This window comes from Lynx rufus, unplaced genomic scaffold (genome assembly GCF_022079265.1).
Source record: "Lynx rufus isolate CCGP_SWC_20201006 ecotype Redwood Valley unplaced genomic scaffold, mLynRuf1.p SCAF_8, whole genome shotgun sequence".
NCBI classification, from domain to species: Eukaryota; Metazoa; Chordata; class Mammalia; order Carnivora; family Felidae; genus Lynx; species Lynx rufus.
Genome location: NW_025814896.1, coordinates 40661574 through 40688614, shown reverse-complemented (window position 1 = coordinate 40688614; position 27041 = coordinate 40661574). Strand labels below are relative to the sequence as shown.

The window sequence follows — 27041 nt, the reverse complement described above, 5'->3', positions numbered from 1 at the left end:
ATGCAAGCAGCAGCAACTTTATTAGCATTTGCTGATCCTCAAAGTGATAGATATGTTTGTTTACTTATATGTGCAAGTGAAACTGTTGGCAAAAGACAACTGCTCAGACTGGTAAGTAGATAACATTCACCCTAAATATAAAATCAGAGTGTAATCCTAGTCATTGTCAGAATATATTACAGCAGTGGTCACCTGCTGTGGCATCAAGGGCCACACTGTCAACTTGTGAGAAACTGCAAGGTCATTGACAATTTCCATTAGTTTACATATTAACATATGCTTTGCATCGAAGTGCTTCAAAACTTTAATTTCCTAAATATTAACTGCCATTTTCTTACAGTTGTAAAACATACAGAGTATGTCATTCTTTCTTGGGCTCTTATTTCTTCTCTGAAGAACTGCTACATACGCTTGTTCAAATGGGGTAGAAGGGGTTTTAAGATGTTTCCCTGTGGGACTTGTTTGGCTGGAAGCTTTCATCTTTAAACTGTTTTCCTTTTATTTTCTCTACTATGGGCTTTCTGGCCATATACTTACATTGCAGTAATGATAAAAATCTCTGCAATCTTGTCCCTTGGTGCGCTGTGTCATCCTCACCACTGTGTCTATTGACGGTCCTACGTCTGAAGATCACAGCACTGTTTGCACTTCTGTAGAACAGCAGAGCCAGTTGGATGTATATGTACACACTACATAAATTGTCTTGCTGGTAAGGGAAGATGGGTTTTGTAAATAGGAAGAAAAAGATAAGCACACCTCAGAAGGGGCTGCCAAACTCTTAACCTCAGGAAATGACATGGGATAAAGGAGAAATGGGTGGGGATTAGTAAAAGGAGCCAGGGAAAACTTAAAAACAGGCTGGCAAGAGATCCTTCCTCTTGATGTATCAATCCCTCTGGGCCAGTAATGGTTTCCAAATGGTACAAAGGAGTGACATACTCCCAGGTCTTGTGATTTTCATAGACAACAGAAGAGACTAATTGCTCTCGTTTCTGAGGATTTTAAACATTGGCGATCCTTCACATAGGGTGGAGTTGGATACAAACCCACGTGCTTCACACCAAACCTGTTTTACATCTTTTTCATGCCCAGAATAAAAATGTGGATGTTTTCTCATGTCAGTGCATATTCTTCTAAAACAAAACAAAACAAAACAAAACAAAACAAAACAAAACAAAAACACTTTCAGTAAATAATTAAGTTCTCCTGTCTGACAGATAGAAGCAATGCCAAATTCTGTCCAGAAATGGCTGGATCTGCAACAAGGTATTAAAGTAGGTGTAAACAAGAGGTAATGAATTTAAAAAAATAAAATTTAATTAACAGTGTTGAAGGAAAGATCAACATAGTCCCTTCAGGAAGTATAAATGTGTCCCAAAAGCCAAAGACTCACTCCACACCTTAAACCTTTCACACAACAAATCAAAATGTCTAAGGGTTATGAGACTCCTCCATAAGAGAAAAATTTGAGATTTACCTCAAATCAAATTTCCTTTGGGGCTGAAGATACATGTTTCAGGAAGAATTCTTATTAGTTTAGGAAATATTCAGTGCTTCCTACAAAGTCCAGCCAGTGATAGTTCCAGCCATAAGCTCATTGCCTTAAGAAGTGAGGTTTAAATTAGCAGTCGTTTGGTGATTCTAGAAAGGCAGCTAAGCCTTACACTAGTATATATTCAATTTTGGTGCAATAGGAAAGGTACAATCTCATCAGTTCCTGAGAGATCTAGTTTTGGTAGGAATATCTCTCAGTGAAATCACCACAAAAATTGAAAATTATTCTCTTTCAAGTAGTCTCAGAGTCCTTTGAAAAAAAGCCATTGACTGATCCTTCACCAAGATTTCATTCCACAGGTCTGGATTTGGGGGCTAAATAGGGTCAAAGAGCTAGAAAGTGACAACTTCAGATCCCTAAGCCTAAAAGACTAATGTCCAGTTAAGGTGGAATGAGGAATCCTAGCTGTACGGAGCCAATCACTGAGGAAAATAGTGTCAAAAAATTAGAGTATTCAAGCTACTGCTTAAACACTGAATAAGAATTCATATAACATTTCTAAACTAAAAGCAATCTATCCCTATACTTGTTGAAGCATTCTTTAAAAAAAAATCTTATTGTGGCAAGAACATTCAACACAAGATCTATTTTCTTAAAAGTGTTTTGAGTGCTCAGTACACTACTTATATGTTGGATCCATAAATTTTCAGTTTTAATACATGATATGAAAATAATACACAAGGTCCCAAATACCAATCTCTAATGACTCTGTATCTTGGGACACAGCACTAAAGCAGACAAAGGGTAATGAGGATCATGCTAGTATCCTTCAGTCAGTCTCAGGCAACATACCTTGGCTGTATGAAATGTAATATCTTCATTATGACTTTATTTCTTCACATAATTAATTATAAAGTTTCTGACAATGTCTAAATACCCTGGAGGATGAACAATCATCTAATTAATGATGGTGAGGGGTGATGGTCAGGTGTTGGGAGGCATGGTGAGCAGCACACAGAACACATGCTTAAGACTCAACCAATTCTCTACTGCAAAATGAAATGGGAGAGAGAAGTAGTTATCTGACAGCCAAGTCAAGAACTTCACATTTGAAATCTTGACATTTCCTGAGCTCTAAGATTGATTTCATTTTAATCTACCCTAGAATGTGTGTAGAAAAGAAGGAAATCTTGTAAAGAACTATGTTCAGTTTTACCTTTCAAAGGAAATAAAAACATCAACTCATTTCTTTTAGCAATCCTGAAACAAAACCTCAACTATGTTTTCATAATAGGAAAATAGGCAATATAGCACTTTGTAAAGCAGCTAAAAAATGGCCCTAGAGCAAGGCTAAACCCACTAGGGTTTCATAAAATCTACTCTTCAGCTGTTGATTTTCTTTTTTATGTTTTCTTTGTGTCTTTTCTCTTCACTATGATACACTCACGGACACAAACTCCATCTCAAACACGTTCCCAACTATGACAGTATTGAACGTGGTTTATATTTTTTTGAAATTTCATCAAAGCAGAGGTAGAGCATTTGTCAGAACAGTTTTAATATGATCATTTTAGGATTATAGCAAAAAATCCCTCAATTCAACAAATTAAGAGAAAAAATGCTTTGCCATATTTGGCATGGTGTTGTGGACACTGGTATAAAAACATTAACAACCTTATTTTAACCTCTTTATAGCTTTCTTTGTAAAAGATATAATCAAAACATTCACACATCGACTAAATATGAGAGGGAGAAACTTCATAACACTTTTTCACATAGACTTTTATCATCAAGGAAAGATTTGTGTATCAAAGAAGTGAGTCAAAAATCACAATTCCAATGATGAATTACAATTCTTTCACTTTTCAATTCTTATTTTTAATTCTATTCTGGAGCTTTCATTCCATTCAAAGTTCCTCCTTTGTCTTTGATATTTCAGTCTAGGAAACAGACATCTTTACACACTGAACTTTGAAGATCAAGAAAACCTGCTGATATTTCTTTCTCTCTAAGAAATCAGAAAACACATTGCTGGGGCACCTGGATGATTCAGTAAGTTAAGTATTCAATTCTTGATTTCGGCTCAGGTCATGATCTCACAGTTTGTGAGTTTGAGCCCCTGTGTCGGGCTCTGTGCTGACAGTGAAGAGCCTGCTTGGAATTCTCCTTCTCCCCCTCCCCCTCTCTCTTTCTGCCCCTCCCTCACTTGCTCTCTGTCTCTCTGTCTCTCTCTCAAAAATAAATTAAATTAAATTAAATTAAAAAAAGAAAGAAAAGAAAACACATTGCTGGGAGCCATTCTGTATTTTCTTTTTTTTAAATAAGTTATTTTTTTACTTCTACAAATAATATCCATCTTGATGATTCATTCTTTCTGAGTGTCTTCTTTATGAGACCTAACCCCCTGCGTCAAAAAACAAAAAGTGGCCCTGATTAAAATTAGGAAAGTAACATTATAATTTCTTCTGATGCAAAATCCTGTCATTTAAATGATCAGAATTCTCCTTAAACCTTGAGTACTTTGGGGTAACATAGTCAGGAGCAGCTAGTGATAGGGAGGGTCTTTTAGAAAGAAGGTCATCATACAGCTCAGAAAAAGAAGGTTCGAGGAGATTATGATTGCAGTCAATGTATCAATTTGAATCCTTTGGCTACAATGAAGAGAATCAAGCACTGATTAATTTGAGCAGAAGAGAAATTTATTTGAAAAATCTAGTAGAGCTCATCAAAAGAGAAAGATGAGGGGCCTGGGTGGCTCAGTTGGTTGAGCATCTGATTCTTGATTTAGGCTCAGGAAATGATATTGTGGTTCATGAGTTTGAGCCCCATATCTGGCTCCATGCTGATAGTGTGGAGCCTGCTTAGGATTCTCTCTCTCTCTCTCTCTCTCTCTCTCTCTCTCTCTTTCTCTCTCTCTTTGCCCCTCTCCTGTTTGTTCTCTCTCTTTATCTGAATGAATAAAACTTTAAAAAATAATAAAAAAAATAGAAAGCTGAAAAATCAGTTTTGGCAAAGACAGGAAGTAGGGAATCTTCAGAAGAATGGGTAGCAAGAGTGTTTCAGGGTAATACTGCTGGGACAAATCAGCTTTAAACATGCCCAACCTCTTCATTACTCTTGTCAAGATTCAGATCCCAGAAAGAAACATCCGAATTGGTCTAGTTAGGGTCAGGTGTTTTCCTTTTGGCTGAGGGAAACCAGGGCATCTTAATTGACAGTACCATCAGGCAGAATCCACAGAAGAAGAAATAGGCAGAAAATCAATATAAACGTAAAAGGAACATGCAGAAAAAGGGAAGGTAATGCTAAGAGTGTGCCTGATTGTATTAGTTTTCTATTGCTGTGTGACCAATTACTACGAATATAGCAGCTTTAAAAAACACATCTATTATGTTCCAGTTACCATGGATCAGGAAACTGGATCCTTTTCTCAGAGCCTCACAAGCCTACAATCAAGGTGTCAACCAGGATGTGTTCCTTTCTGGAGCCTGCAGTCCTCTTCCAAGTTCACGAATGCACTGGCAGTATCCAATTCACTGCAGTTGTGGAACTGACTGATATCCTCATTTTCTGATTTGCTGTCAGTCAAGGACTACTCTTATCTCCTGAGGCTGCCCCTTCTTTGCCATGTGACCCTGTCACAACATGACTGCTTCAAGACCAGGAGAGGAATCTCTCCTCCAGTCAGCTAGAGTCTTAAATAGCATAACCTAATCAAGTGAGTGGCATCCCATCACCTTTGCCATACTCCATTGGCTAGCAGCAAGTCACAGGTCTGCCTGCACTCAAGGGGAGGTGACCATACAAGGGCCAGACTCATTGTGGGTCCCCTCAGGGTGTGTCACCAAACTGGGGGAGAAAAAAATCTCCAAATGGGATCATTTGGGAGATATACCCTTCACACACACACACACACACACACACATTGATACAGACATACACCTCAAGAATACACAACCCAGTACTTATCCACAAATTTTCAGTTCAACTCCCAGTGAACCTTTGTATGGAAGACACAAGCAAACCCTACAAAGCAATGATAAGTGCCACTTTGTAGTGGAGGCTTTCTGAGTCTGAGGCAGATCAGAGTCACAGTTCATAGCTATCATACCCCATTGTTAAACTGCTGTGGTGTGCCTGGCAGAAAACAAAAGCAACTTGTTTTGCAAATAGCCGTTTCTAAATGCTGACATTATGTCATTTGTTTTGACACCTCAAAAAACACTGACATTTTCATCATATTTAAAGTGTACTGAAAAGTTACACATACCCCTTTATTCCACATGTTTTTGAGGAGCAAAGGAAACAGGTTATTTGTAAACATCACAAATCAAATGACAGAAATACGGGTTACATTGATATATAATGGAAGCATCAGATCTGTTGCATTCGGCATTGCTACAATATCAGTGCTCTTTCCCTCTTCAGTTCATCATTCAAAGGCAACTTTGATGTAGTCAAAAGAGCACAGGTATGTAAAATGGTACAGCAACATGAGAAACAGTATGATGGCTTCTCAGAAAATTAAAAATAGAGTTACCATATAATCCAGTAATTCCATTTCTGGGTATACATCCAAAAGTATTGAAAGCATCAAATGGATACTTGTACACCTGTGTTCATAACAGCATTATTCACCACAGCCAAAGGTATAAGTAACATAAGTGTCCATCAGTGGGTGAAGGGACAAAATATGGTGTATACATACACTAGAATATTATTCAGCCTTAAAAAGGACGGGAATTGTGACACATGCTACAACATAGATGGACACTGAGGATTTTATGCTAAATGAAATAATCTAATCACATAAGGACAAATGTTGTATGATTTCACTTATATGAGGTAACAGAGTTGTCGAATTCATAGAACCAGAAAGCATTGTGGTGGTTGCTAGGGGCTGGAAGAGGGAAAGGAGAAAGAGGACTTGTTTATTGGGTACAGAGTTTCAGGTTGGAAAAATGGAAAAGGTCTGGAGATGGATGGTGGTGATGTTTGCACAATGTAAATGTACTTGATGCCATAGAACCATGCACTTAAAACTGGTTAAAATAATAAATTCTATGTTATAAATATTTTACCACAGAATTTTTTAATCAGACAAACTTTGAGGTCAAGTTTACTTGGTTCTGGTGAGGATTTTGATACTTCTTAGTTCTACAATACCATTGTGTTGTCTTCTCATCAGTAAATTGAGCATAAACTTTGATCAACCTTCCTCAGGGAGTAGTGAGAAACTACAACATGAAACTTGGAAAAAGGCCTCAATGCAATCAAATAAAAGAGTTCAATAGATACTAAATTCTACAAATTTGGGACTTTGTTTAATTCTGTGTTATAGCCTCAATACTTAGGATTATCTATTCAATGAAAGTCCTTTGAAAAATACAAATTGCTATTCAATTTTAAATTATATTGTTGTTACAATTCCTACTATAATCCAAATGCATTACTTAAGCCAGAAGACTTGCCCATCTCAGACGCACAACCTTCATCAAGACTTCTCAGCATCTAAGATGCTTCTAACAGGTCCATCCAATGGCCCTATTTTTATTGTCTACATCCCTCAATACTTTATTTCTAAGCCCAACCTCCTATTCTTATACTTCTGAATTCTCTTAACACCAACTATAGAGTGATTAAGGAGATACACTTTTTTCAATTCACAGGTGAGAGATATCCTACCAGCCTCTCAGAAACAATGGATTAACTAGGACATCAATGAAATGAAATAATCTGGTCATATCCCAGATCTCACACCAGTGCCAGGTTCCATCCACAGAACCATAGAGGGGTGGCTACGTATGAGGTCTCAGTATGGTCAAATCCTGATCCCTAGGATTCTAGGTTGTGGTTTAACCACTCTCTTTGACCTGTGATCAAAACAGAACATGAATATTAATGAAGGAAGGAACTTTCACATTGAGTATCTAAGAGCTTGGACTATGCATGGACTATGCAGTGTCTGAGTAGAAGTCCTCCAACATCAATTGGCATCTGACAGTCCAAAGACTGCTCAAGGCAGGCATCACCCAGTGAAGGTTTTTCTATGAAGTCTGGCATTTCCATGCCATACATGGCATGTCCCTTGCCTATGATAACTAAAAGTTTTACAATTTGGCCTTTGTGAAATAAAACTGTAGGGAAAGCAGTGATATTTGCACATGATGTCCACTTTATTTCCTTGGCCTCTTACAAAGTGCATAATGAAAATGGAAAATGTCTTGCTATAACCCAGGCAGATCTAGAAAGGACCAAATATATCCCTAACTTAGATTCCAGTTCTAGTGCCCTAATATTTCAAGAGTTTATCTCTGCAGTAGTTTCCAAGCACTTGCCTCAGCCATAGAACTTCTTTATCAAATTATTAAAAAAAAACAGTAGAAGATACTTACTAGAGAGGTTAAAATTATCTAGAATATGTGAGACTTAAGTCAACCAAGTAACCTTGGGAAAGTTAAATACTCTATGACTCAATTTATCTTCTGAAAATTGGATAAAGTGACCCCTACTTCATAGGATTATTGTGAAATTTAAATGATCAATGGATGTAGGTGCTGAGGACAGTGCCTAGTACATGGGCAGTGCTCAAAGAATAGTGGCTGTTTTTAGAGTCATGAGAAATACTAATGATAAAGAAAATGAAGGCGGAGAATTGGCACCAGCTATGCATGGACCTGGCTCTCAGCTCAAGGGAGGTAAATTTGCCTCTCAAACTCAGCTAAAAACTTCAGGAAAGTACACAGACGGGGGTGATGGAAATGCCTCTTGCCTGTGCATTCCAACACACACAGCACCCTTGCAGAAGAGAGAATCAGGCCACACTGACATGCTCATCTTTTCTTCTTCTGTATGTACTGCATGAAGGCAAAGAACACAAAACAGTTGCTGTCCTTCTTTGGGGTTTCCCCCAAAGTACGTGGAAATATCCCTCCGTTCAAAAACAACTTACACTGAGGATGGTGGAGTCTGTCACACAAATTGTCAGTCTATCTCTAAACCTCTTCAGCCCGTTCCACACTTATCCTCTCTTACCCCTCACACAGCTTCTGGCCTGGGCTCAGTCTCAAGTATTAGAATTGATTCATCAGAGTGCATGGTGATGATGTGATTTTGCATCTTCTCCCCCACACAAGTCTTTATTCATCTTGGTGTCCCCAGGTCTAGTACAGGGCAGCCAGCGGTCCCTTTACAAAAATTTATTAAATCATGAATGAAGGAACCAAGGAGGAAACCATCCTTCTATCCCATTTCTTCATCCAAAAGAACACACAGATCACAAGTCCTTTCTCACCTCTTTTTGGACACCATTGCACCCAGGCATCAGTCAGATGAGCCCAGGGCATACAAATTATTCCCTTGAAGTAAATTAGAGGTGGTAGCTGGAAATGCACTCATTCTCTCAGGCCCCTAGGATGTCATTTCATAATTATCCATACTTTGAGGTTTTTGGAAGAAGAACACATCCAAGTCTAAGGCTTACCCATCATCATGTTCCTGGCACATTCTGCACATGGTTTATTTCAGCTCTCAGCAAACACATTATCACAACCTGTGCTTGTTGCTTCTCTGTTCCCTGGTCTCCCAAAGGCAAAATGCCTCTCAAGGAACAAGAAGAGCTTGCTTTTGTGAGAAATAATATTCGTGCTAAGCTCTTTCTGGAATTTTGGCATGTTAAACAACTGGTAGATTTTTCTGAATGATTGAGTATTCCAATTTTTTCTCTCCGTATAGGCCAGTGGCAAACTTTCTGAGAGGATTCAGCAGGTGAATGTACACATATTTATGCAAATATCCAGTCATTTCAGGCTCAGAGCATTCTGTACTCAAGTTTACTTTCTTAAAATTCATATTCTTTGTTCAGCTGCTTTTCCTAATCCCCTACCTCAGCGTTGTGAATTCTCCCATTTATTTTACAGCTTCTGCCTCTTCCAAATGACATATTCCATTTTGTTTGCAATCGTCTGTTCTTTGTTGGGCACAATCAGGAGACGAGGCCTGCCATCTCTTTAGCTTCCTACTTCTTTCACATTAAGCACTGTCAGCAACCCTTTAAAAATAATTGATTGGACAATCTGTATCCTGTCAAGCTGTTTTCCCAATAGATATCTAGGTAATTAAAATCACCTAGTGTATTCAGGTCCTAGTGTTTCAGTGATTCTTCTACCTGTTAAGGCAACATTTCATCCACTTTCATTAAAGTAGAAGAAGACTCTGACCACAGAGTTCCTCACTGTGTACATTCTGGAATCTATACTTTTTGTACTTTTGAATCCAAGTAGAATCTATGTCAGGGACTGGCAAACTTTTTCTCTAAAGGGCCGAATAATGAATACTATAGACTTTGTGGCCCAGATGGACTCTTTTATAACTACTCAACTTCACCCTTGAAGTATGAAAGCAGCCACAGACAATATGTAGATGAATGGTCATGACTGCATTCCAATAAAGCTTTATTTGCAAAAAAAAAACTGGCAATGGAATGAATATGGCCCATAGGATGTAGTTTGCCAACCCCTGATCTATGTAATAACTGTGCTGGACAACAGAGCAGAGAAGTCTGGGATGGAGTTCTGGTTCTGTTATTCACTAGTTGTGTAACCTCAGGCTAATTATTTAACCTCCCTGACCCTCAGTTTCCTCCTCTGCATAGTCTATTTTGAAAGACACAGAGAAGGAAGTAGAAAAAGATCAAATCATGATGGCACCATCACACTTTTCTGAGGGATTCTGGGTGCTGTGAAAGGGCTTTACCTCAATGGTAACATCATTTGAACTGTGCATTGCAGACATTGTTCCAGTTCAAATACAGTTAACAGAGTAAGGGAGCAATACTAAAAGAAAGGATATCTAATAGTATGATGAAAACAGTGAAAATGATTAAATTTTGAACTAGGGCATTGTCAGTAAAAATAGAAACATAGTCGATTCTAGAAATATCTAGAAGGAAATTGGCAGTAAAATAAGGCATGGCCAGGGCAGTTATCAATAGGTACAGAACAAGGCCACCTATATGAACTACAGGGAATGTGACATGAAGAAAGATAATGTACAGTTTATTTAAACATTTCTAATTGGCCAAAATTAGAACAATAAGAAGTAACACCCACCTTATGTTTCCAAGTTGTTAGATTCCATGCAGGCACTCTTATTAACTCCATCAATGCTTATCAAAGTACAAGAAGAGGATATAGCAAAACAGCCCTAGCCATTTTTTATTCATTGCTTAGAACGAGATAGGCATTATCTCATAAAATCCTTACTTAAAAGTTCGGTAATGTCACCATTGCTTTGCAGAGAAGCATAAGTGAACATTAAGGAAGTTAAATAACTTGCCCAAGTATGACATAGGTAGAGAGAAGGTAAGGATTCAGTTCCAAGGATGGTTGAGTCCAAAGCCTGTGTCTTTTTTTTTTTTTGTAAACGTTTATTTATTTTTGACAGAGAAAGAGTGTGAGCAGGGGAGGGGCAGTGAGAAACAGAGACACCGAATCTGAAGCAGTCTCCAGGTTCTGAACTGCCAGTGCAGAGCCTGATTTGGGGCTTGAACCCACAAACCGTTAGATCATGACTAAGCCAAATTCGGAAGCTTAACTGAACAAGTCGCCAGGTGTCCCCAAAGCTGTGTTCTTAACCACTACCCTCTACTGCCTTCCAGTATATCTCTGATTTAAAAAGCTTGTTTTCATGAATGCATGGGACTTGCCTGCTTAACTCATTGCTCCTTCTGAAATCCTGCTAAACCTGGATGCCAATGAGTTCCATGACTGTAGACTAGTAATTTATTGTCTGTCAGCCTCTATTTGCTCATCTGTAGCTCTTTGGTTATTCCAAACAGCTAAACTCCCACCACATTCAATCACATAAAAAAAAGTCTCTTGTAAATAGTAGAAAAATCAAAATTAGGTAATTTATTTTTTTGTTTTATTGAAACAAAAAAGGCAAAAGAGGGTGTGAGAAGTAGGCTAGGAAATAGCAATTATCTCTTTGAGTAGACTAAAGTGCCACAAGTCAGAGAAAGAAAGAATGGCCTCGGGAAGCATAAAGTCAGATGAACAACACCCCTGGAGTACACATTATTTAGCCTCATTGCCATAATTACACTTCTGGTTTGAAAAATAAAAAAGTGAGAGAAACCATAATCAAGAAGGGTATGTTGTATGTTTAAGAAATCATGAATCATAAAGAATTAGGCATTACTGAAAGGTTTTGAAAATGGAAATTAAAGATTCACAATACAACTCTTGAGGCTTTCCCAATATCCTTTTGCAAACCCACTTTTAGTTAAATTAAAAGAACTTGACAACAAAAACAACCAATTGGTTACATGTCAGCTCAGCTTTCTAGAACTAAATCACTTTGTGCAAAATACAATTACATCTTTTTGTGACTTGCTAAAATATGTTGTCCAAAAGTTTAAATATAATTCACTTCATATGTGTGTTTGTTTTTAATGTCATAAAGCAGGGAGGAGGTTAGAAGGGGTAGAGGTCAGAAGGTAAATTGTTCATATTTTATGGTTTCATAAAATGCTGACATGGGAATTCAAATTCCAGGAAAGGTTTTGAGCTAAAACACTTGTTCACAAACAAAAACCAAAAAAACCTAAATTTTATGAATCAGAAAAATATACATGTATATAAAAGAATATATGTGTGTGATAACATCTATTTCATATGTATAAGTCATATATTAGGTTATACATAATATGTATATATGTATCACATGATATTGAATATATATATTTTTTCTAAACTATAATGTGTTTCATATACATTTTATCAGTGTTTAATTGCTTAATGGTATTCCTATACCAAATATTTATGGTCCATCATTCTAATAAGGCACTTAATTCAAGAAATATTTACTGAACACCTAATATGAATCAAAGGTATGATCTATGCTGAAGTGCAAATGAACTCCTCACAAGGGCAGCACAACTCAGAAGACATAAAAACAATGTAAACTCATGAACCAAAATCTAGTGTGATGGTTGCAACTACCATGCTGTTGAAGGGTGGAAGGGGAAATTAACAGGGAGTTATTTAGCCTAGGTGAACTCCACCATTCAAAATTTCTTGTGAGAGTTCAAGATTGCATTGGACTTTGATGGCATGCCAGAAAAAGGAAAGACTGCATGTTTCCCCTTACTCTTCTCACAAAACCACCCCAGAATGGTGTAGCCAACTCATTTCACACTGTTCTTGTCCCCTTGCATGTAATAGACATTCACTACATATTTGGGGAATAAGGGGTTAGAGAGAAACTAATAATTTTCTTGTTGAGGATCTTTAAAAGTGGTAAAATTTACATTATAACATGTGTAAAGCCTACATCTTAAAGTAAATGCTACAAAATTCAATTTTAAAAAGAACAAAAAAGAGCAAAGTCAATTACTTGACTCAATGAGTAAGTTAATGGAAGAGTTATATCTGGCTAGGACAGTGGCATCCTGCTTTATATGCAGAAAGATCTGGGTTCAGACATGAGCTATGCTTTTGTTATGTGAACTTAGACAAGTTCCTTAATGGGCCTGAGGCTCAGTTTCTTTACCTAAAAAATAGGACTAATGATAAAATATTTGTGAGTAGTTAATGAGATGGTGTATATCGAGCACATAGAATGGGGTAATGGAAACTTTTCTTCCCTCTTTGAATATAGGGCTGCCTCTAGTGCAGGAAATTCAGAAGCAAACTACTGAGAAGCTCCCTGTATAACTTTTTAACCTTGAGGAAAATATGGTGTGTCCTTGGTAGCTTTTCTTGACAAATTATTAGAGACCCAACATGGCAATATCCCTTCCTATATAACACTGTTCAGGCCTGATACAGGGCAGTGGGCAAATACGTTCTCTAGCTCCTTAGCATGTATCCCCTATGTATTTTTTTATGAGCACACCAATTACCTACTGGAAACCATCATCGCCTTCCTCTTAGGCTGAATATTTGGTTGGATAAGGTGGATTCAATCCTTTCTTCAAAATGTAGAAGGAATAGGATGAATCAAGGCACTGTATTCTCCTTGTTATAGAGGTTGTTTCAGAAATGGACACAAGAGTCAATGATAAGCAATGAGACTTTTCCCAGACTGCTGAAATTAGGATTTGAGTCCAAGGGACCACAAAACTGGTGGACTATTTTGCCACCATGAGGGCACAACCATTTGTAAATGGATCTAAGACAAGGAATAGAAGCTGAGTTGGAGAAAAATCCATGCCCTGGATCTTCCAGTTGTGTATAAATAAAATCCCTTTCTAGTTTTAGTTGTATTTCCTGTCACTTAGAATGAAAAGAAAGACATATAATATAAATATATGTTGCTTAGCAATTCATCTTATTTTTACCAATTCTCTACATCTGGATTGATATATGTCAATTAGTGAAAAAATTATGGAAAAGGAAGGAAAGGAATAGATGCCTCTTTTTTTAGGACTTTTAAAAATGAAACAAAACAAAACCATGCACTTGTATTTTTGTACATGGAAATCAAAATGCAAGATTCTCAATGTATCTATTTACTAATGAAGAAGTTATTTTAATGGCTGATATCTGTTATTTTGGAATTGTTTTTTAAATATACCATATAAAGTTAATGGTCTAAATCCCATATTTAAGATGGAGACTGCTATTAAATGTTATTAGAACACATCAGCAGGAAAATAAAAAGTCCAGTCCTTCAGGTGAGTAAAGTGTCCCTTGAAGGCAATATGGGCACATGAAAAATGAGGTCCCCCAGGTACCTGAACAATTTTAGTGAGAAGCAGACATGAGCTCAGGCCATCCAATTTACCTACTGCACCCTCAAATACTTGCTTATTCCAACACAACAGTTTTGCAGGATCTTTGTGGCAATCTCTCTTCCATCATTTTGCAGTCTTCAATGGTTATGTCCCTAATTCGTTTCCATGTTTTTGAAAGATCAAGCTAACCAAGTATAAATTAAAGCACTTCCCACCTCATAGCTGGAAGCATGACCTGCAGTGCTTGATTCTGAACAGTGATCAGAGATGACTCTATTTTCTGTGGGTGTCTGCTGAGGCATCAGTGTTGCTGACACTGCTTACCGAACCCTGGAAATGCAAGGAACTCTTCCTCCCATCACAACATGACTTTATGGAAAGCTGAGAGCGTCTGTTTCTAGATTAGCCCTTCAGCTCTGATCCCAAAAGCCAGCTTATCAAAACAAGTCCTAGTTACAACCTCTACAACCTCTACTCTGGGCTTGTCTTTGCATGTTTGTATTGCCTTCTTTAACACTTTGCTTTCCCTTCACTGTCTCCACAGGAGTAAGTCCATTTATCCCAGCCTTCAAAGTCACAACCCTAGTCTAAGCCACCATCACCACTTGCCTGGGGTTTTGCAATGGCTATCATTTAACGCCATAGTCAGATCGCATCACAATCCTTATTTAAACACCCCTGTGGTTTCATATTACCCTTACAAACCATGGAAAATCTTTGCCAGGCCTCACAAGACTATGTCCATAATCTGGTCCCTGGGCACAGCTCTCAGATTTCATCTCTTGCTATTCTCTCTTTCTCTCTCTTTCCTCCAGGTACACCAGACTCCCTCCTGGTTTGTAGACAATCACCTTGTCAATGTGCGCTCACATGGCCTTCTTCAGTGTGTTCACATGAAGAAAGAAAGAGAACTCCTCTTCTTACAATATCCCAACCCCATCATGTAGGCCCCAACCCCATAAGCTCATCTAAACCTAATTACCTCCCAAAGGTCCCACCTCCTGATAATATATTGGGGATTAGGGCTTTAACATATGAATAGGGGAGCACAAATATTCAACCATAATGATATTTAACTTTGATTATCAATTTACATCACATTTTTCCCTCTAGTCAACAACTTCTTTTAGCCTCCAAGCACCAAGTGGAATCTTCAATGTGTCCATGGATATCACATATTAAAACCTGTTCTGGTTTAGATATATCTTACATGGACTTTGTGAAAAAAAATCTGATTAAAGTAGAGTCAGGCCCTTTTATGATAACCTTTCAATTTAAACTATTAACTCATTTAAAAGCCTAGTATTGATAAATGTGAAATCCTCTGAAAAGAATCTCTGGCTAATACCTACTTTGAATTTGGTCAGTGCAATTATCCATGGGGGAAACTCTCCTGAAGATGGCAACCTTTCACTTCAGGGCTTTGGTTCATGCTATTCTCTTTCTAGAACATTCTCTGTTTCCCCCTTCATGTGAAAAATATCTATCCACACTTAGATCTCAGATCTTTCTTTACATTCACTTCCTTAGGTGTTCCTCCTCTGTGTTCCTGTAGGTCCTGCTCTATCACCATCATAGTTTCTTTTATCTGGCCCTTGGCTTTATTGTCTGTCCTTTTGAACTGTAAATTTAGGACAACAGGAACCAAGTCCCCTTATTCACTACTATATACACAGCACAAAACATGCCCAGCATAATGTTAAAGCTGAAAGAGTAAATAACTAGATGAGAAGGTGTGTTATGGCATAGATGTCCAGCAACAGAGATGTTGTCCAACAACAAAGATGTCTGGTCACTTCTAGAGAAATATTAAGTCAGACATGGAGGACAGTTTAAGCCCTTTCTGAAGACTTAACATCATAGGGGTTCTGTTTTCCAAATCAGAATGAAGATAGAGGTAGAGCAAAAAAAGATAGAAATAAAGGAACACTATTTGGAAGAGCAGTTAAAGAACACTACTTGGAAGAGAGCAGTTAAAGAGTCACTCCCTAAATTCAGGTGAAAACGTTTGGAAACATGGAGTCTTTTTCTTCCTCTGCAACTACCCTGATGACCCATTAAGTAAATTGTGGTAACTACTGTGAAATGAAAATGTAGGACCCCTTATTCAAAACTTATTAAGAATTTCTAAATAATGGCAGCTTGTTTCAAAATAAGCATTTATTGTGGGTCCTTCTAAAGATGAGACCTTACATGACTGCACAGCTCTCATGCTCATGACACCAGACCCTCCCCTCCATGCCTACATGCCAGGGCCACACTGATTCCACTACATAACAGTGTTTACATTTATTTGGAAGCTCTCTCTCAAGTATTTTGAGGGCCTGGAACTCAAAATTCTATAAAATAAATAATCTCTCATGACTACTAACATAAAGGTTGCTATGAACTTGCCAAATGCCTAAGTCCAAAAGCTAACACTTGAGTTTTCATAATTCATATTCCCTCAAAGAGACCTCTTCATAGGGAAATGTCCATTCCCAAGCTTATCATGTATCGATCATCTTTAGAAACCAGCTACACATCTGTAGATAGAAATTGAATGTAAACAGTTTTGGTCTTGTTCTAACTTATCATGGCAGCTTGATCACTGCAATGAAAATAATATCACTAAAGCACCTGCCGATCTTTCAACAAAACATGACCTTGTATATTTTTCTTTGGTTGCAAATGTTGATTTTACCCCCGTTTCCCACAAAGGTACCAAAGTCAGGCCAATCTTATTGTTGTGGTGAACTGCATTGTTCACTTACGACAATTTATTTGGACATTACTCTTACAGCACCTTGCATTAATCTGCTCTGGTAACTACCGGGACATTTTGGAAATAATTGATTTTTAACATCTGAAAGACATTTTTTATGCTATGTTAATGGCAACAAAGTAAAAGAAGCACTCACAAAAGCAAAATGGAACTAAATGCCAAAATAAATGTTATATTTTGGCAATACTCTCACAAAATTGCTGACAGATGTTAATGTGAGCATTACATTTTGTGTGAAGATACTCATCTTTTCCTATTATTAGACATACTTTGTGACATACAGAAATATATGATGATTCAGGATACCACATTTTGGGCAATGCCAAAGCCAAATTTTGCATATTGTTTTTCCAGGTTGATGTGTAAGTATGGTCTGCAGTCTCCAAGTCAAGTATTAAAAGTGATTTTTGGCATACAATTGAGTTTCACTAAGGCAAATGAAGAATTTAAGGAAATAGCAAGGGATTTATGGCTAATATTTTAAAATAATTATAGAATCTCAAGGGAAAAGTAAGCCTGAACAGCAAATTCTTACTAGTCACTTATGAACTGTATGTACCAAAACCCATTTGGAGAAAGGAATGCAGCCATGCTCTACTGCTTCATGTCTCTAGGATTCTATAATGTGCTGCAAGAGGACTATGGCTGCACCTTGAGGAGGGATCGAAAGCTGGAAATCAAATGAGACTCCTCCTGCACACAGAGAGAAAGGGATCCGACAGCTGCTGCTACTGGCAGACTCTATTATGAGTGACCTACTGTCTTCCCATTTCTTCAGAACTTTAATCATATTTAGATTTATAGTGCCATTACTGTATATTCACAAAAAGAGAGTTAATTCTTCAGAAATGTGTCTGCCTGGTAGGAAAGACACTCATTTGTTAGTTAACCCCAGACTCCTTGATGTATCTGCTGAGGATTTTAGTGATATAAAAAATTATTTTAATCAATCTCTGCTAAAGTCTCATGATTTTAAGTGTTTCCTGAATCTATTTTAATTCTGCTGTCTCTTTCTCTTACAGACACACACACACACACACACACACACACACACACACACTGCATGGTATCATCTAAGCACAGAGAATGAAAAACTTGTACATGGGGGCCAGGAAATCCTCTTGTGAGCATGGTAAGAAAAATTTTAAACAACAAAAAAATTCAAGGAACACTCTTTAAACTCACGGGAGTGAAAAGAGACAATCCCGTGGTCCTGTTTTACAGATGAAGAAACCAAGAATCAGAGACCTTTAGTGACTTACTCAGACTTACATACAAACCCAGCAAAACAAATGGAACGTTACCTGGATCTTTCCCTTCCATATTCATGATCTTTCCTATTGTGAATTTATCATTAGAACCACAGTACCCTTACATTAATTCCATAAATACCTTTATCAATAACCTTACACACAAGGACATGCTTATTAATGCTTGTACATACCATCTTAATGTTTCCATGGTTTTAATATTTTTTTCATTTTTTTAAGAAATAAAGAAAAGAGAATATTTTAAAATATACATAGAGAATAACAGTTAAACCTAAGATGAGTAGCCTTTAACTCTATGTATGTATATGTATGTATGTATACATACTGTATGTATGTATAGTCTAAACATTATAAATTTAGGCAAGGTGAAAAAAATCACAAAAATAAAATACTTATGTGGTCACAATGGAAAAATATATATGTATATATATGTGTGTGTGTGTATATATGCATATGTACATATGTATACATACACTTATGTATATATACTCATACACACACATACGTACAAGATTCAAATTTATTTTGTAAATGGCTAGCACTTAACTTCATTCTAAAAATTTGATGCAGATTAAAAAAGGGCCTGACTTATTTAAGTATAAATTCATTTTAAGGAAAACTTTCTCTGCTTAATGGATTTTTTTTTCTACCTTGATTGAGTGTTACTCAGAGACCCTTACTAGAAATACATGGTCATAATAAGTAGTCTGTAAATACTTCTGATTAATTACTTTGCAAGAAAAAAATATGTTAAGAATACTTTTTCTGTATTAACAATTATGTAGTGTAAGTGACAAATATGTTAAAGTATTGCTATTATAACTGATAAAGCTCCGCGTCTATTCCAGCTATTCGGACATAGAAGAAAACAAGAGGAATTGGGGATAGCAGAGGATCTGACTGACAATTCACCTGAAGGTTAAAGTATAGAAGAAACAGTCTATTTGGTATTGATACCAAGAATTAATGTGAGTTCATTATCTAAGTATCCCTTCTATAGATAAAACTCTATCCCACTGGTGGTACTGACTCAGGGGCTGATGCCACTCTGGTGTGTAAAGCCTAATGCCATTAACACTACAATTTCATTTGGCACTCACTGAAAGACAGAAGTCTAATTTAATCAAATGTTCTTTAAAAGTCCTGGATTTCTTTTAATGTATTTTTTTAATCTAAAATCATGAACTTCTGTAAAGATTTTTTCTTTTTTTTTTACTTAGGAAATAAACAGGTATCTCCAAATAACACTGTAGGATTATAGTAGTTGCCTTTTCTTCTTCAAATATAGGAAGTTCAATAAATCTACACCTGCTGTTTTGATAAAAGAACCAGACTACCAAGCAACTTGTAGTTGGATTTTGGCAGTATTTTAAAAATTGAAGTTGTCCAGTATTATCAAAGTAGTAAGCCTAAGATCTTAACACAGTTTAATAATATATTTTGTAAGCATTTTCTTTCATAGAAAATTCAAGAAACACAAGAAGCATTTCTAAGGCCCAGTTGTGTTTACAAAACATACAGCTCATTACTAATTAATTATCCTTAAAAATGTGTGTAGCCATTGCAATCCCTTGTCAGTTTATATATAAAATTTTATGTCTAACTTACTTCATTTGAGCTCCTCGTCACAGTTAAAAATTTAGTGCAAAAATCTATTAAATAAAAACCACAAATAAAATAAAATAAAATATAAAATAAAATGACAGTTTTAATTTAGGTCTTATTTATGTGCTCTATAAACCTATTAAAATGCCCTCAATGGATGACCAAAGTATGCCTGCTTGATTTTCATGTTGGTGAAAAAAAAGTTAAATGAACATTTTCACATTTCAGTTTATTAGGAGGAGAAAAGAAAGGGTAATATAAGCTGTTTGCAGATGACTTTAGTGTAGATGTAAAACCACACTGTGCCTACACAATGACCTCATTCCCAGGCCCCAGAAATATGATATTCTTTTCCAGCCTAAGCATTTATCATTCGTTACAAAGACCTCAGTATTTAAAAATACATAAATACAATGGCAAAGCATTGAATTGACACTTATGATAAAATGCATTTGATTAAGACTTAATAAAGCACTGTGTATAGTACTAGTGAATAATGCATTGCCAGATAAAGTTGGACACAAAGCAAATACAGTGTCAAAGCTAATCTGGCCCGGCATTATTCAGCCATATTACTTTCTTTATTACTAGATTTAAAAATGCATATTGTATTTCAGCAGCTTTTTCATTATTTCAACACATAACACAAGTGCTTTTTGGAAAAGACCACCTAATTCCAAAAAGAACTACTGTAGTAGGAAACCACAGAGAATCAGGCAATGCATCTCTTAGTGATGTAGGTTCCCATTATCACAGTTAACAATATGTTTTGGCTTAAAGCATTACAGTTTTCAAAAGCTTACTTCTAAAAATGCCCATAGTGCTTCTCTTTTCTTCAGAAAGTACTAACCCAGAAAATGAGTAAAATAACAATGTTTCCTAAACTCATTTTCTTTTTAGAGATTTAGTTAAGGAAAGGAAAATAATCTTCATTTGTCTTTATCTCAACTCTCCTTAGTCTGATATCTTTTGTTTATTTTTAATTTTTCTTTTCAGTTTGGTTTCATTTTTCAAGTTTTTGGCAGTTCATTTTGTATACAAATTCAATCGTAGTTTGGGTTGTCACAAAGTAAGGTTTGGGACAAAGATTCAGGTGCAGGTAGATTTTTGGGGAAGGGATCTCAGATAACTTAAGGATGGCAATGTTAAAGTGCAACTGGGAAGGGAAGACAAACAATGCAGGTTGTGTTGACAAATGTTAGTATTGTAGATAATTGCAGCTTAATTGCACTAGGGATCCCAGACATACAATCAAACTAAGTCTCTGAGGAGTGCCTGGGTGGCTCAGTTGGTTAAGTGTCAGACTCTTGATTTCGGCTCAAATCATGATCTCAAGGTTTGTGAGTTCAAGCCTTGCATCAGGCTCTGCACTGACAGCTGCACTGACAGTGCAGAGCCTGCTTGGGATTCTCTATCTCCCTCTCTCTCTGTCCCTCCCATGCTCTTTGTCTCTCTCTCTGTGTCTCTGTCTCTGTCTCTGTCTCTCTCTCTCTGTCTCTCTCTGTCTCCCTCTCTCAAAACAAATAAATAAACATTAAAAAAGCACTAAGTGTGGGGCGCCTGGGTGGCGCAGTCGGTTAAGCGTCCGACTTCAGCCAGGTCACGATCTCGCGGTCCGTGAGTTCGAGCCCCGCGTCAGGCTCTGGGCTGACGGCTCAGAGCCTGGAGCCTGTTTCCGATTCTGTGTCTCGCTCTCTCTCTGCCCCTCCCCCGTTCATGCTCTGTCTCTCTCTGCCCCAAAAATAAATAAACGTTGAAAAAAAAAAAAGCACTAAGTGTGAGACCCATTGTTATCTCACCCAAGGAGGGAGGGAGTTGGGGCATCTACACTCCAGTGATTGAAGGATGCTGTAGTTGGGGGCTTGGGGGTGAGGAGGAAAAGTCAGCGTTTTTAAATTCTGTTTCTACACTGCTATGCTAGCTTTAAGCAAAGTCCAATGGTCAGAGAAAAACTCTTAGGCAAAAAAATGGACACAATGCCATGTTAAAGTCAGCCACCCACATGAAACCGTGAAAGTCCAAAGGGGTATGGGTGGCACATAAAAAGCATCCTCTATAATCTTTATCTACTTCCCTAGGCTTTGCATTTCTGGCTTCCAAAAACACTTCTGTGTCTCCAAAACTCATTTTATCCCACTGTTTACTCTCATGCATGGTCTTCTTCCATGTTCCTTCTAGATTTTCAGAGACTGATCTATTTTTCTAACTGCCCAAGAGTACTCCCTGATTCTCCTGAATATGTCCACTTATTACCAAACTTTGAACAGCTCTTTCAGTTCCATCCATGCATTTAATTGTATCTCTCTTCTTCTTCCAGAGGGACTTAATCCTGACAATTAAAGTTATAAGTAAATGTGTGTGTGCCGCTTTATGTAGCTTATAAATAGGCCAATTACAAGCAGTTCAGTTTGAAGTGTACCTTTTGTTCTTGCAATCAGTGCAGGAATTAGAGGAAAAGATAGGACTCTAGGCAATCAATATTTTAGTGAATCAGGCTGGTCCCTTGAACATAGAACAAAATGATCAATCTCACCTTTGGAGATGATAAACCATATCAAACCAGAGTGCCATGGGTGGAAGAGTTAGTTTGTGTCCAGTGTGTAGGAGAAAGAAGTTAATTAGTACCCTTAACCCCAAATCTCTCACCATCATCACTGAATAAGTAATTCCTGCTATTCATACATATCTTCACAATAGGCACATTCATCCTTTTAAAGCAAAATTATACATATATAGCAGGCACTATGCAGCAACTTAACATATATCTTAGAGAGTTTATATATAATGTAATCTCCTAGTTTTTTCCACCAGTTCATTGGACTGAAGCCTAGTGATTTATTCTTTCCCTATAGTCTGAGCATACCAGTTTAAACTATTCTGATAGTTGATCTTGAGTGCCTCTATATGTGGCACCCAGTGCTATTTCATATGGATACAATAATTTTTCAGCTATCCATGGCTCATGTTTGCAAGAACACTCCAAAATCCCTAAAGACAAGAGTTTCCCACAATCCAGACACTTCTTGCCTCTCACAATATAGGTAAAATTAGGCAGTAGAGCTTCCCTCTCCGAGCCCTTTAAGTTTGTCTAGGTCCAGCAATGTCCATGAAGAAAAAATGAGAAATTGTTACCAGTGAACTGTGTAGTGAAATAAGCTAGTAAAGAGTTGAGAAGGAAAGCCCTTCAACATGGCAGGTCTCAGGGGCAGAGGGGTGCTGGGGGTAAACACAGTTGACACAAAGGACTCAGATAATGTAGGAGGGAGGGAGGCAAAAGGAGAGCTCTTTGCTTTGGGCAACAGATACAAATTATATTGTTCTATATGTGAGAGACTATAGCTTATTCCAAGAATTAGAATCAAAGACTTGACATGCTGAGTTTATAATATTACCTACATAGAAACCATAACTCAGCCTTTGGCAGATTTTACTCCCAGAACTTGGTACAATAAGAGCTGTTAAATTTTCCTAATTACACTTGGCAAGACAATCATCAATTGCTCATTTTCTACTTTAAAATCTTTCCTCTGCCTAAGTGGGGATAAAGACATCCTTTCACCCATCCCTCTAGCTAAAAACCTCTAAATGATCCTTAATTAGAGTTAAGGTTTATAGGAGCAATAAAAGATAATACAGCTGAATTTCACAAGAATCTATGGATTACATCTTGTATTTCTTAGTTGGGACCACTGTAAGTCAATACTTTCATAGAATGGCAGATCTCTTCAAGGCATTGGATCTTACTTAAGCTAATACATGATTATTCTCCTCAACCAAATTACAACTATTATGCTTGTTAATGTTTGTGCCAATAACTGTTGTCTATTAATGGTAGGGGGAAAAAAAACCCTGTCTTAGTATACTGCATGGGTATAAACAGTTAAGTCTATGTATTTATTTTTAATTCACATGAGTAATATATGAATTAGTATTCATTGTAAAATATACATATTTATAAAGGCAGAAATATATATGAAACAAAGCTAAAGATCTCCGTTCCCTCTTTCCCTACTACTTCTTTTCTCTTAAGAGGATCCAAAATTAGCGATTTGGCTTGAGTCCTTCAGACATGTATTATGCATATAAATACAGGATTGCACATGATTTGACTCTGTTTTTATTATATTTTTAAGTTACAAAGTTACTATATACTTATTATGACATGTAAAACAATCCAAAGACGTTTAATGAAAAAAATGATTCATCTCCCCCACCAACTCTCCTTCAGGGTCAGACCCCCAACATAAGTGGTATTCATTGTCTTATGTGTTTCCTCTCACATTTTTCTCCTTGGTCATAGATACCTATATACACATATCCATGGCTTAATTTTTTTTCCAATATGCACTAATATGCTCATATTTGTCAATAACTTATCTTGCCTTTAAGTGGTTAGTCTCCGAATTCACCAGATACTAATCTAATACACTGCTTTAAACAGTTTGTCATAGTCCATCAGATAGATGTGCCATAATGGATTCACCCATTCTATTACTGCAGTATATTCAGTTTATTTCCAGATTATTGCCATTACAGATGTTAGTGAAAGAGGCACACTTGTACACTGATTCTATGTATTGCAACTTGATTTGGGGGGAGATAAATTCTCCAAAGTGTGAGTGCTATATTAAAGGGTACACACACTGTTTAATTGTACTAATATTATTTGATTACATTGCAAATTTTTAAAACAATTCATATTTCTTTAAAACACATATGGCAATGTCCATTTCTCTACATTCTACCCATATGGCATGAAATTTATTTTTCCCCAAACTATGGATGAAAAACATAATTTCATTGTTGTCTTTATTTGCATTTGCCTGACTTTTAGAGAAATTGAGCATGTTTTTATATTTATTAACCACTTTGGATTTATTCTTCTGTGTATTATCTGGACAAAATTTTTGCTCATTTTTCTGCTGATTTTTTAAATACAAATTTGAGGGGCACCTGGGTGGTTCACTTCATTGAATGTCTGACTTTGGCTCAGGTCATAGTCTTGGGGTTTGTGGGTTAAAGCCCTGCGCTGGGCTTACTGCTGTCAGTGCAGTGCCCACTTCGGATCATCTGTCTCCTTCCCTCTCTGTCACACCCATGCTCCGACTCATGTTCTCTCTCACAAAAATAAATTTAAATACACACATATATTTCATATATTTTTCATATGGTTCATATGAATTAAATATTCATGATAAAATATTCATAAATGAAATATTTCATATTTTTAATATATATGAAACATATATTTCATATATATATATGAAAGTACTTTTTCTGTGCTAGAGACTCTTTGTCAAGCATGTAACATATTTTTCCCTCCCCATCATTTGTCTTCTGATTTTGTTTATGTTATTTTTTGCTGCAAATTGTTCTGATATTACTTCATTTTTTTAATGTTTATTTTTGAGAGAGAGAGCATGTACAAGTGCACACATGCAAGAGGGGGAGGGGCAGAGAGAGAGGGAGACAGAGGATCAGAAGCAGGCTCTGTGCTGATAGTACATGCGGGGCTTGAACTCACAATGTGGGGCTCGAACTCACCACTGTGAGATCATGACCTGAGCCAAAGTCCCAGCTTAACTGAGTGAGCCACCCAGGTGCCCCTAAAATGCTCTAATTGTAAATAGTCAAATATGTTTTTTTCATTTTATTTTTAGATAGTCTTTTTTTAATAAATCCTCCCCTGCCCCCAAATTATACAAATATTCTAATTTTTGCTCTTATATTTTATATTGAGATATTTAATCAATTTCCATTTAGATATTTGATCCATCAATGGTATGAGGCAGGACATAGCTCTTTCAGATTAATTGCTGATTTTTGTCAGCTCTGTTTATTAAATAAAACATTCTTGTTTGAGTTAACTGAAATGTCTTTCATTATATATCTATGTAAATGTAGATGTATTTCTGAATTTTCTATGTTGTCCCATGAATTTATACACTGCTGCACTGATAGTGTGGTATTTAGATTAGACTAGCTCTGAAAAAAGTTTTAACATGTCGTAAGGCAATTTGCTGTCTCTCCTCAGCCATTCTTTTTGTCGATATTTTCATGCTTATTTGAAATGTCTATAAAGTTGTCAATATTAAGTTAATTCTGTTAATTGAATACATGCTCAATAGATATACATTCTCAATGTCTGCCACCATTTCATTGATAGATACATAATAGAAAATAGAACAATGGATAGACAGATAATAGATTTTTTTCCTGCAATTATATTATCAATTTTTAAAGATTCTTTAGAAATACCTTCTGCATTATTGATACCCAGTGGCATGTCAGGAACCCAGGAAAAAAAGACAGTCTAGGAAAGACAGAATGCTCATCATCATAAAAGGCGTAATATGTACTACATATACCATCAAAAATATTATATCCATTAATCCTCTTGATAGCCTCTAAAGTAGGCTGAGATTATGAAACCAACATTATAGATGAGGAAATTGAGGTTTACCGGAGGTAAGTAACCTGACAAAAGTTACAGAACTAGCATGTGGCAGTCAGAAACAAAAATTGACACCATCACTTCACTGATGCTACTTCCTCTATCCTCTGCAAGATATTTTATGTGTTTGTTGTAAATCAAAGATTCATGGGAACAACATTTTAGTGAACAGGCTATAAAATAGAGGCAGAAGTGGGAATCAAATTCAAGATCACTGGATTAGTTGGTATCCCAACATAATCTGATCAAAATAACATTCTGAATATTGAAGGTTATTATTACCCTCCAGAGTTGTGGTTTTCAACTGGGGTTTGGGACCAGGGCAGGGAAAGACTTGGGTAATTTGACTAAGTCCCTCAGTTGATTTGGACATGCTTCCTTCTTATCAACTTGGTTGATAATCACTGGTTTATTATAAAGATTCCAAACAAAATTAAAACTAGTTATAATTAGCAAGTTTGCCATTAGAGATAGTACTTTATATATATTTTAGGCAATTTCTCATAATCTGCCTTGTCGTACATTATCTTAAATAATTTTCTTATTCTTCATTCCCTAAGCCAGTGGTTCTCAAACTTTAGCATGCATCAGAATCACCTGGAGGACTAGTTAGGCCAAGTATTTCTGGGACTGGACCCCTCCGCCCTCCTTCTCTCCTTTGAATGTCACATTGAGGAGATATGGGTAGGCCCTGAGAATTTACTTGTTAGGCT

The 27041-nt window shown here is 36.7% G+C and overlaps 1 protein-coding gene across 1 annotated transcript in view; it reads right to left on the bottom strand.

Annotated features, from left to right (window-relative positions):
• Positions 1-27041, bottom strand: part of MACROD2 (mono-ADP ribosylhydrolase 2) — a 2039958-nt gene that overhangs the window by 862775 nt on the left and 1150142 nt on the right. The gene's annotated exons all lie outside the window — the stretch shown is intronic.